At 40.1% G+C, this 12,970-nt stretch overlaps 1 long non-coding RNA gene across 3 annotated transcripts in view; it reads right to left on the bottom strand.

Moving 5' to 3' along the window:
* LOC310834283 overlaps window positions 1-12,970 on the bottom strand; it is a 285,003-nt gene that overhangs the window by 93,417 nt on the left and 178,616 nt on the right. The window lies entirely within an intron of this gene.

Raw genomic sequence — 12,970 nt, 5'->3', positions numbered from 1 at the left:
AATAAAAAAGATCTGGAGCAGCTCCAAGAATTCCTTTGGGAGAAAGTGTGAGGACACAATTAGGGCAGTGGTGAATACCTTAATTATTTCCATCACTGTCACTGATGAGGATCAGTACTGATTCTGTGGCAATGCCTTTGAGCACAACCGGCCTGAGACCTTACCCGTATTGCAACAAAATGGGATCCATCCGTCAACCATCTACAAATCTACCTAACAGTTCCCTCATTCCACTCAGAAGATGGGGGGGGGGGGAGAGAGACTTTGTCCAAAGCCTTACTGAAATCAAGAAACATTATGTCCATAGCACTACACTAAACTTTCTGTAAGGAAATGTAATACTCTTTATTGCACCTGTAACTGGATCCTGCATTATTTTAGGTATTTCTTTTCTCCCCTTAACTGGTATACAAGGAAACACCCCTGTGGTACAAAATCCTGAAAATCATGTCTTCATTGGTGACACATGTACACTTGGGGGAAATAGTGCAGGTGTGATTGAGGAAGAGTTTTGGGGAAAATAGGAAGTTCCCTTCAGATCAAGAGTTTGCAGATGGACTGCTTGGTTGCCTGTGGCACTCGCAATTACAAGAGAACTACTCAATAACAAATATGCATCATTATTTAGATCTTACTAAAAGTCACAGAGCTCAATGCTCTAAGGAGATAACTTTGGAACTAGTAATTATCTCAAATTGCTGGGATTTATCATCCATCTTGCCAAACCCCATGTACATTATATCAAGCCATGAACACAATCAATGTCAGATTGTGAAAGTGTATATAAAATAAATCCTGTGTCATTCAGAGCCCACATGAGAAATTCTGAACATTCAGGTTTTCATGAATTAGGTCATTGGCATTTTCCCTTTATCAAAATAATCCAGAGTCATTCAATGAGGGTTCTTGTAATGCAGTTTAAGATAGATTAGAGAAAAATGTGACTTTCAGCATCCCTGTTGGCCCCAAGATGGTTGGAACATTTCTGCTGCAGATTCTTCTCTTCCTGTGGCTACAGTTGCCTCCCACTGAGAGCAAGGAACACTCTGCTAGATGCACCATGATGGAGCCTTTCCAGCTTCCATACCAGAATTATCAGAGAGGGGACCTAATCATTGGAGGGATTGTTTCTTATTTCGGCTTTGTATTTGAAGAAATTGTTTTCCATGAGAACCCAAACACAAAACTTACAGATGAACTTTTGTAAGTAAAAAAACCCTATCCTTCATAGTGTACGCCTGGTGAGCTCATGTATGCTACAATTACACCAAACATACACTGGCATGCTCAGAACACGTTTCCATGTGATTTTTTCCCCAGTAGGAATGTTAAATATATATTTTCTTCTCTTTACATTGTGATCTTGGCTTCTTCATTGCTTGACTCCACTTCTTGATGTTTCTATATTCTGCCTGTTCTGCTTTCTCATCACATGAACCCATGGCTCTCACCACCTTCTCCCAACTTCATCCTCAACCTCCCTCTGTGTTTCCTTTCACACCATTAACGTCCGCTTTTCCCTTGCAGCAAAGCTTTATCTTCATATTCACAATCACTATAATTTAATCTGACAGTCACAGATGCTGTGAAACGTGAATATAATAGATTTTGTAAAAGGCGAAAGATTTATACGATCTGAAGAGAAACCAGAGTATGTGAATATCATAGATTTTGGATTATATTCTCTGCTATGCAATGTAAACCGTATTGGTTAATAAAAAGAGAAGTTGCAAACTTGTTTTTGCAAAACAGAGTAGTATTTATCTGGCTTATTTGCAGAGTAGACCCACTGAAATTAATACACCTACGTTCGCCTGATCTATTAATCATAATAGGCCTTCTCAGAGTATGACCAACATTGACTACAGTATTTTTGGTACAGCCCCAATCTTATCTGAAGGAGGGAAAGATGGAAACTCAGTTACTAAGAAAGAATATATCCTGTTCCACCTGATGTGGAACCCACACCACCTACACCAAACTCTAACTATCTGAGAGGCTCCAGTTCAAAATTTCTGACTTGGCAACTTCTCATCCAGTGAGTGTCTGTTGGTTGTTGAAAGAAAATAAGGAGTTTAGAGAAAGATGTGGCAACCAAGTCCCCCTTTGCAACACTAGCACAGGAGGAATGGCTGTTTGGTTAGCCGCCTGTGAGGACCCATAATTTTAGGCACCAGTGGTACACCTGCAGATAAGAAATTAATTTACATACAGTATGTGTCTTTCAGGATATGAATGTTCTGCACAAAATTAAACTCCTTTTAGATGCAATATTCTTAAAGCTGATTGAATATTGTTCCTGGGTTTTGGCTATGAACTGTCTAGAGTCACAATGCATATATGGTTTGCTTGTCTGTTTTTTGCTTATTTGTTCTATTTAATCTCTTGGGATTTGCCAGAGAAAGCCAGAAAGTTACCTATGTGCTTAAAAGGGAGAGGATGAGAATACCTCTGACACAATGTATAACTCTTTTATTAGAGAAATACTGAAGTGCTACCAGAATACTCTCTCCCTGGTGTTTGCTGTGAAAGAAATAAACGAGAACCCTAATATCGTACCGAATATGACCTTTGGGTTCCACGTCACTGATAGCTATGTAAATGCAAGGATGACTTATCAGAACACCTTGAAACTTCTGTGCATCACAGAAAGGATTGTCCCCAACTTTATATGTGACAAGAAAGAACAAAAGATAGCTATTATTGGTGGACTTGACTCTGAGATCTCCCTCCACATGGCTACTATCTTAAGCATCTACAAGATTCCACAGGTATAGTAAGTGTGGGGGCTGTGAATCTCTTTTGCTTCTGCTTCATTAATTATCTTCTTGGTTCTCAATACTGTCCTTTGCTTTGGTTCATTTTTATGATAAAGTGAATTTTTAAAAAAGTGATACAAAAATTCTGAGATCAACATGCATCCATAAATGGAGTTGAGAAATTCTCATGGGTTTGTTCTTCAAGCAGATACTTGGGATGAACCATAACCGTTTGCTCTAACTCTCCAATTCTTGTGGGGTTTATTTCTTCCTCCAGATTGCTTACTGCGTATTAGCTCCAGTGAGAAGCCCGGGGTTGCAGCCCCAGACATTCTACCGAACGGTGCCCAATGAGAAATATCAATATGCAGGGATTGTCATGCTACTTCTATATTTCCAGTGGACATGGGTAGGAATTGTGGCATCCGATGATGAAAATGGAGAGACCTTTATGCAAAGCTTAGTGCCAATGCTTTCCCGGCATGGAGTCTGTACAGCTTTCAATGAAAAACTACCAGCCATATCTCAGGGTATAGATCATTTTAGTTCCCTGGAACTCCTTCGGGCCAAGTCCTCTTTCCTGATGGCCTCAGAAGTTAACATATTGGTTCTGTGTGCAGAACCTCAGACCATTACAGTTGTGAAATGGTTGCAATATTTCTTTTCATTAGCAGAAGATGTTGCAGGCACCGTGTGGATTTTGACAGCCCAGTGGGCTTTCTCTTCAGAAACAATGCAAAGGTATTATGACATACAAGTCTTTGATGGTGCCTTGTCTTTTGCAATTCACACAGAGGAAGTCCAGGGATTTAAAGACTTCCTTCAGACCCTGAACCCCAACTCTCCAAATGGAGATGGGTTCCTCCAGGCTTTTTGGCAACAGGCATTCAGCTGTTTATTTTCTGCTTCCAATGGGCATAAGGAAAACACAAAGACCTGCACTGGCCATGAGAGTCTGGAGAGCCTTCCTGGGCATATTTTTGAAATGACCATGACTGGCCAAAGTTACAGCATCTATAATGCAGTTTATGCCATTGCACATTCTTTACATCAGATGCACTCATCCAGGTCAAAATGCAGAATGATGGCAGACAGAGGTGGGCTCGATCCTCCAAAACTGCAACCTTGGCAGGTAAGATTTCCTGTTCAGAATAAACCTTTGCTTGGGGCTAATGTAATGGGCGATGACACACAGTCCATAGAATGAATATACACAAACACGGACACCCACACCCACACACACCCACACACACCCACACACCCACACACCCTCTTACAGCTTTTACCTATCCTCTACAACTATTCCCACATTCTTTTCTTTTTTTTAAAGCATTTTTATTGTATTTTCAGTTTACAGAAAAGAAAAAAGAAAAGAGAATAGTAATCCATCTTTCAAAATACATTTTTAAGTTGTTAACTGAACTTCCCCACACCTCCCTCACCCTGCGTTCTTTACAATAAAGCATACCAGCAAATTATTACCTTGTTTCGCGTCTTATTTATATCTTTCAAAATATTTTACTTCTAAGTTTAAAGTACCTTTTGTCCAGTATTTGTACATTAAAGTAAAAAATATAAAAACTTTAAATTTCAACTTTTTCTTGATTATAACTTATCTTCCTATTTTCTCAATCCAGTTGCAGGAGCTAAATTCCAAATCATGCAGATTCTTAATATTCATACAACTTATAATATTTTTGCAAATAGTCCTTAAATTTTTTCCAGTCTTCTTCCGTTGTCTCTTCTCCCAAGTCTCGGATTCTGCCAGTCATTTCAGCCAGTTCCATATAGTCCATCAACTGCGTCTGCCACTCTTCCAGCGCGGGAAGATCTTGTATCTTCCAATATTTTGCTATAAGTATTCTTGCTGCTGTAGTTGCGTACATAAAAAATGTTCTATCCTTCTTTAACACCCTTTGGTCCACAATGCCCAGAAGGAAGGCCTCTGGTTTCTTGGGAAAGGTGTACCTAAACACCTTTTTTAATTCATTATAGATCATTTCCCAGAAGGCCTTCACTTTTGGACAAGTCCACCAAAGGTGAAAGAATGTCCCTTCAGCCTCCTTACATTTCCAACATTTATTATCAGACCGATGGTAAATTTTTGCAAGTTTGACTGGGGTCATGTACCACCTGTATATCATTTTCATAATATTCTCTTTCAAGGCATTACATGCCGTAAATTTCATTCCGGTGGTCCATAACCTTTCCCAGTCTTCGAACATAATGTTGTACCCAATATCCTGAGCCCATTTTATCATGGCTGATTTGACTATCTCATCCTGAGTATTCCATTTAAGCAGTAAGTTGTACATTCTCAAAAGTACCTTGGTCTTAGGTTCTAGCAGTTCTGTCTCTAGTTTCGATTTTTCCACCTGGAATCCTATTTTTTTGTCCGACTTAAAAACTTCTTGAATTTGGGCATAGTGAAACCAATCTTGCACCCTATTCTTTAGTTTTTCAAAACTCTGCAGTCTCCAGTTGTCTCCAGTTTTTTCTATTATTTCACAATATTTTGGCCATCCGACCTCCATATTGAGTCTTTTTCTGGCCTTGGCCTCCGCAGGTGATAGCCACCTCGGGGTCTTACCTTCTAATATGCCTTTGTATTTTGTCCAGACCATGAATATAGCTTTCCTGACAATATGGTTTTTGAACATTTTATGAACCTTTACCTTGTCATACCACAAATATGCATGCCATCCAAAAGCATTATCATGCCCTTCCAGATCTAGAACATCAGTGTTCTCAAGAAGTAACCAATCTTTCATCCAGCAGAAAGCCGCAGCTTCATAATATAACCTTAAGTCTGGCAGGGCAAACCCCCCTCTCTCTTTGGCATCTGTTAATATTTTAAATTTTATTCGGGGCTTTTTGCCCTGCCAGACAAACCTAGAAATATCTTTCTGCCACTTCCCAAAACACTCCACTCTGTCTACGATCTGTAGGGTCTGAAACAAAAATAACATCTTCGGCAATACATTCATCTTTATAGCTGCAATTCTGCCCATCAAGGAAAGTTTCAATCTTGTCCAAATCTCTAGATCTTTCTTAATTTCTGACCAACATTTTTCATAATTATCTTTAAACAGATTCAAATTTTTAGCAGACAAATTTACCCCTAGGTATTTTACCTTTTTAACAACATTTAATTCTGACTCTTTCTGAAACCCATCTATTTCCAAGGGTGTCAAGTTTTTCTCCAAAACCTTAGTTTTTTGCTTGTTCAATTTAAACCCCGCTACCCGACCAAATTCATGAATTAATTCTAACACTCTCTTCGTACTAGTTTCTGGCTCCTGTAATGTTAAAACCAAATCATCTGCAAAAGCTTTCAGTTTAAATTGTTTCACTCCGACCTGTATTCCTTGTACCAACCGGTCTTCCCTAATCATGTTCAAAAGCACCTCCAGAACAGATATAAATAACAGTGGGGATAAGGGGCACCCTTGTCGTGTTCCTTTTTCAATTTTAAATTCTTCTGTCACCACGTTGTTTACAATCAATTTCGCTTTCTGCTCTGAATAAATTGCTTCTATTCCATTTTCAAACCCCCATCCCACTCCCATCCCTTCCAAATTTTTCTTCATAAATCTCCAAGAGATGTTGTCAAAGGCCTTCTCCGCATCAACAAAAATTAACACTGATTTTGTATTAATGTTGGTTTGCAGAAGTTCCAAAATGTCAATAATATTCCTAGTATTATCAGACAAATGTCTTCCTGGGAGAAAGCCTGCCTCGTCTTTATGAATTACTTCATTTAATACTTTTTTAAGTCTACTCGCCAAAATGTCTGCAAAAATTTTGTAATCCACATTTAGGAGTGAGATGGGACGGTAGTTCTTTAGTTGAGTCTTTTCAGTTTCCGCTTTAGGGATCAATGTGATGAAAGCTTCTTTCCACGATTCCGGTGCCTTCTTCCCCTCCAAAATCTGGTTGCATACCTCCATTAATGGTTGTATCAAATAATCTTTCAATGTCTTATAATACTTGGAGGTAAGCCCATCCGGACCTGGAGATTTGCCTAGTTGCATATTCTGAATGGCACTCTCTATTTCTTGTTGTGTTATTTTATGATTCAGGCTTGTTCTCTTTTCCTGAGCAAGTTTTGGTAAACCATTTGTTTTCAAAAATTGGTCTATTTCCTTCTCCTCTTGTGGCCCTTGAGTATAAAGCTTTTTAAAATATCTCTGGAAGCACTTCCTAATTTCTTCGGGTTTCTGAATATTTCTCCCTTCAATCTCTAGATTGGTGACTGTATTCAGTTTTTGTCTTTTTTTCAATTGCCATGCTAAAAGTTTTCCACACTTATTTGCTGATTCGAATGATCTTTGTTTCATTTGTTTAATTTTCCACTCAACTTCTTGATTTATCAATTTCGCATACTGTGCTTGATAAAATTTAATTTCTCTCAAGATCTCCTTCGATTTTGGTTTAGATCTCAACTTTTTCTCTCCATCTCTTATCTTCTCTAAAATCTTATCTTTTTTCCCATTCCAGAGCCTTTTCTTTATCGTGTTCTGTTGTATCAGAAACCCACTCATGACTGCTTTGCTTGCGTCCCAGATTGTTCTTTTATCCACCGTGGTGTTCAAATTTATTTCAAAATAGTCTTTCAAAGTTTTTTGGGCCTTCTTCACAATCTCCTGATCTCTTAGTAGAGTGTCATTCATTTTCCATCGAAAGGAACCGGTTGGAGTCAGTCTTAATTCCATTTTCATAGCGTTATGGTCGGAGCAAGTTTTTGGGCAGATTTCCACTTTTCTAGTCATAGGTGCCAGCCTTCTAGTTATCCATATTTGGTCTATTCTCGTCCATGACAGGTGGGCCTCAGAAAAGAAGGTTCCTTCTCTACCTAGGGGGTTCTTTGTCCTCCAGATATCAATCAAGTCCATATTGTCAGTTAGTTCGAAAAAAGTTTTGGGTAGTCTGCCATCTTTTGTTAAACTTTGATCTTGTGACTTGTCCATATTTGTAGAGACCACTCCGTTCATATCTCCCATCAAAATGATGTTAGTGTAGTCTAAATAATCCAGGATTGTCTCATGCAGTTTCTTGTAAAATTCTGATTTCCCGTCATTTGGTGCATAAATTCCTAGTAACAAATTTTTTTCTCCTTGGGTCTGTATTTCAATAGCCAAAATTCTTCCTTGCTCATCTTTAAATAAAAATTTTGGTGACAGGCTCTCCTTTGCATAGATCACCACTCCTCTTTTCTTTACTTTGTCCGATGAAATAAATTCTTGGCCTAATCTTTTGTTAATCAAGACTTTTCTATGGAGCCTGGTCACATGTGTTTCCTGCAAGCAAATGATATCCAATTGTTCTTTTTTCAATATATGAAAAATTCTTCTTCTTTTCTCTGGGGAATTTCCGCCATTTATATTCCAACTAAGCAACTGCAGAGACATCCTGGATCAAAGTATTAGTCCTGTGGTGGCATCCCTTTCTTTTGGTCCTCTGATCCCGAGGGTGTAGGTGCTGGTACAGGTGTAGGTAGTGGTGGTGGCCAGGCTCCTGTTGTACCTTTCTGTAGGTCCTCTTCGTAATTGTTCAAAAACTTTTGTTGGTCTTCTGCTGTTCTGATTTTAACTTTCTTTCCTCTAAAATTAAAAGATAGTCCTTGAGGAAACTCCCACCTATAAGGAATTGAGTTGCCTCTCAATAATTTTGCAAGTTCTGTATACGTCGCTCTAAGATCCAAAAGCTGTTTGGGTATGTCTCTGTAAATTTCAGCTCTGTTGCCCTGGATGACAAGTGATTTTCCAAAATGAAGGCCTAATATTTTATCTCTCTCTTGCTTTGATCTTAAGATGATCAAATAGTCTCTGGGTTTATCCTTCCTCGTCACTCTTCCCAATCTGAAAGCAGTCACAATTTTAAAATCTTTATCCTCTTCAATACCCCAGAACTTAGAAATTTCTGATGTCAAATAACCGATCAAATCCTCCTGTTCTAGTTCTGGAATAGCTCTAAGTCTAAGGTTGCTTTCCCTATTTCTCAGTTCAGTCATCGACCAGTAAGCCTGCTGTTCATTTATCTGCTTATGCAGCGGCTTCACCTCCACCTTTAATGCCTCCACTTTCAAATTGGCTTCCTCTGCTTTTTGTTTGGCTTCCTCAGCCAATTTGTGGTTCTCTGCTGTTACTTCTTGAAGGTTCCCGATTGCTTGTGTGTGTTGAGCCACCTGATCAGTCAGTTTATTTATTGAGGATGTAGCTTGATCAATTTTAGTCGAATGTTCACCCGCTTTTTATTTAGAATTGCCAGTTGTTCTAAAATCTGATTCAAAACTTTTTCAGACCCTCCTGAAGCCATATCCCCTGTGGGTGTCAGCTCATCCACCTCTTTTTGTGTTTCTAGAACAGTTGGGACCGATGATCTGCGTGGTTGGGAAGTCAAAGTTGTTTGTACCAATTGTTTTGCCTTTGTTTTAGCCAACCTTGTTTTCCCTGCGTCGCTCATTCCAATCCCGTCTATGTATCAAGGTCAGACTGTAAGTGTTCCCATGAGAGAGACAGTTCCAAAATGTAAACAACCAGGCAATGTAATTCCCAGAGAATTATAAATCCAAAGTCCTCTAGGGGGAGTAATAAAGTTCAGCCAAAGGAAAGAAGTTTTTCCTTCTTTACAATCCCAACAATCCAAAGAAGAAGCAACAATCCAAAAGAGAAACAACTGTGATTCCAAGCAAACTTTAGTTTCTTTTTAGCACTGAGCTTTTCCCAACTTAAAACAAAGTCTCAGAAATGGTGCAAGAAACAGTTTCTCTATTTCTTCTGTATTTGTAACCTTTATATGCAACACTTTCAACATTAAAGATAGTATCCACAGTTTGGCAGTTTGACAGTTCTTCTTTACCCTGGCAGCCCACAGATTGGTTTCTTCTATTATTTATAAATCCCAAAGGAAGAAGAAAAGTCCAGTCAGAAGATCAGCATAGAAACTCCACAGTTAGCTCTTTTAATCCCAACCAATAGTTCAATTATCTGCACGGTGATCCAATCTTTACAGTTCTTTCACAGCGCTTCCCGCTTGTTAAAACTTTACTTTGATCTCTTTAGCACGGTCGGGAGACGGACTTCCTGGTTACGTCTCCCGTTTTTAGCCGAATTAAAATATTTTAGTCCCGATAATTTTTAGATCCCCTTACTCACGGGTTGTAGTTGTAGATCTAATGTTCCAAGAAGAAAGATCGGCGCTCATCACCAGCAGCCGCGCGGCTTTGCTTCCCGCAGAAAGAGCGATGAACTCACAGCGCCGCTCCCCCTTTCACGTTCCGGAGCCCCTTACGGGGTTCCTTCTTCGTTTCTGGGGGGGGCTTCTGGCGCCCGCTGAGTCCCACGGCCACGAGCTCACTCTGCCCGTGGTTTTTCTGGATGGGTCGCCGCTATGCCGCAGCGCACGACCCTTTCCTGCGGAGCCCCTCTTCAGAGCGCGAAGAGGACCACCATTGCTGTTTCGCGCCGCCTCCGGAAGTCCTATTCCCTCATTCTTTTCAATGCTTAACAGTTTTCCCTTTCCTTCAAGCTGAAGGAGCCACAATCAAGATAGGACCGGAACTTCCCTTCCATTTGCAGGAGTAGTTGAAGGAGTTATGGCACTCTGTACCCTTTCCCAGCCTCTCTAGGAACATGGGCTGTCAAGACATGTGGAAGCATCTCTTGGATGGGGAAAAGTAAACAAACAAACAAACAAACAAACAAACAAACAAGGAGATCAGGGAAAACCCACCATGAGCTGCTCTCCATTTCTTTGCCCCCTTCTCCCTGCCCACCCACCCACCTTGCAGGAGGGGCAGTTCCAGGGCTTCCTGACATGGCACCATTTTGCCTTTGAACACAGACCCCAGAGCTGAACCCTCAAGCAAGTGGCAGGCCAGCTGTACTTGCTAGAAATACTTATGTGTTTCAAATGTTGTAGACTGCACAGTTTTGGACCACTTTGCATTGCGTGAAATATATTGATGGATACTTCTTGTTTCTAAAATCCATTAAAGCTCTCCTTTTTTAAACTTTGCCTTTGTTTTCTTTTCTCTAGCTGCACTCGTTCTTGAGGAGTATCTCCTTTAACAACAGTGCTGATGACTTAGTGTCCTTTGATGAGAATGGGGAATTAGCAGGTGGATTTGATATTATTAACTGGGTTACTTTTCCAAACCAAACCTTCTCCCGAGTGAAAGTAGGAAAGATAGTTCCACAAGAATCACAAAATGTAGAATTCAGTATGGATGAGGGAGCCATCACATGGCACAGAGCTTTTAATCAGGTGGGACCACTGGATTTTAGAAAGCGAGGTATTGTTATTAAGAATACAAATTATAAGGTTAATGTAAACATTCTTTATCATTAATAAGCAAATTGTTTAAGTATAATCCATTTCCTGCAAGTTATTTTACCATCAAATATGAGGTCAGAAGTAAATATTTTCTTCTTTATGGTCCTCCTTTAGAAGTATATAATGGTGATATATTCCACTATATTGCATATGGAATATTGTTGGCTTCCAACTCCCATCCTTCCTGATCAATGGCCAGGCTGGTTTTCAGACTGAGGAGAGTTGCAGTCCAATACCACCTGGTGGACCAAAGGTTCCACATCCCTGATATTTTAGTCTAACATTTTAATGCTATGCACATAATGTAGGCATAAATCATGCTGAACCAAGTGAGATTGACAGCTCAGAAGACAAGGGGACACTAAGTTACCCATTTGTTTTGAAAGAAGATTGTCTTGTAGTGCTTCCTATTTTACCTTCTTTGTCAACTCCCTGTATGTCAAAGCCTGTTGTCTTCCCTGCCCTCTCTCCATCCTCTATCTTTACGCAGATGAAGAATTCAATATTCCTTCTCATTCACTCTCAATATTTACATTGCAATTTATTTATGTATAAAACACACCTTTCTGGAATTATGTCAGCCAGTCAGCTGATCTCTTCTCTTTGGTTAAAACTGTGTTGTTTACAAGGCACAAGAGAGCTACATTTTCTCCTCTTTTTATGGCTAGGTGCTGCCCCTTGCCTTGTGTAATGATCGCTGCCAGCCAGGCTACAGCAGGAAAAAGAAGGAGGGGTTGCCATTTTGTTGCTATGATTGTGCTTCGTGTCCACATGGGATGATTTCAAATCAAACGGGTAGGAGACATCATCTGCTATTTTGTATAATGCTTCCTAATACCTATTTCAACTTCCCCCAGGGAATCTGGTATTACTATTTTGCACATTGTACCACAAAGAATTGTGACCAACTCTAGCTAAGCGTCCAACCAAAGCCAATATTTCTGATCACTAATTCCAGATGAAGGACATAGTAGATGAACAATCCATGCACCTAAGGCCTATGAAAACGTAGAGCCTATTGCGGATTATGCATAATGGCAGGAGATTGTACAAACGTTTGTTATCTGCCTGCTTCCCGCATGCTACATTGTTAGGAGTGGATAGCTTTAGGTGTGTGAGACGGAAAAAACCCGTGAAATGATCTCCTTATGCAGAACAGTCCTCTGAGCCCAAAGTGGCAGTTCTCAAGAAGCCTCCATCACCATGAGGATCTCTCTGGGTGTGACCAACTCAACTAAGGGCACAACCAAAGGCCATGTTCCTGATCACTAACTCCAGGTGAAACACAGAGTAGATGAACAATCCGTGCACTTTAGGCCCATCAAAATGTAGAGCCTATTGCGAATTATGCATACAGTGGTGCCTCGCAAGACGAAAATAATTCGTTCCGCGAGTCTCTTCGTCTTGCGGTTTTTTCGTCTTGCGAAGCACCCCTATTAGTGGCTTAGCGGATTAGCGCTATTAGCGGCTTAGCGGCTTCGAAAAAGGGGCGGAGGGAAAAAACTCGCAAGACTCGCAAGACGTTTTCATCTTGCGAAGCAAGCCCATAGGGAAATTCATCTTGCGAAGCGCCTCGAAAAATGGAAAACCCTTTCGTCTTGCGGGTTTTTCGTCTTGCGAGGCGTTCGTCTTGCGGGGCACCACTGTACTCGCAGGAGATTCTACAAACTGTTGTTAATATCCACTTATCTGTGATACTTATTCCAACTAATTAATGTCTTATTTGTTGGAACTCATATACCACACATTTGATTTTGATTTTTTTCAGATATGGATTATTGTTTCCAATGCCAAGATGACCAATTTCCAAACAAGGACAGAGATCAATGCATCCTCAAACGCCAACATTTTCTTTCCTACGCAGAACCTTTAGG

Source organism: Podarcis gaigeae (genome assembly GCF_964106915.1).
Source record: "Podarcis gaigeae genome assembly, chromosome: 16".
Classification (NCBI taxonomy): domain Eukaryota; kingdom Metazoa; phylum Chordata; class Lepidosauria; order Squamata; family Lacertidae; genus Podarcis; species Podarcis gaigeae.
Note: the sequence above shows the minus strand (reverse complement) of the source record. Positions and strands in the feature narration are given on the sequence as shown.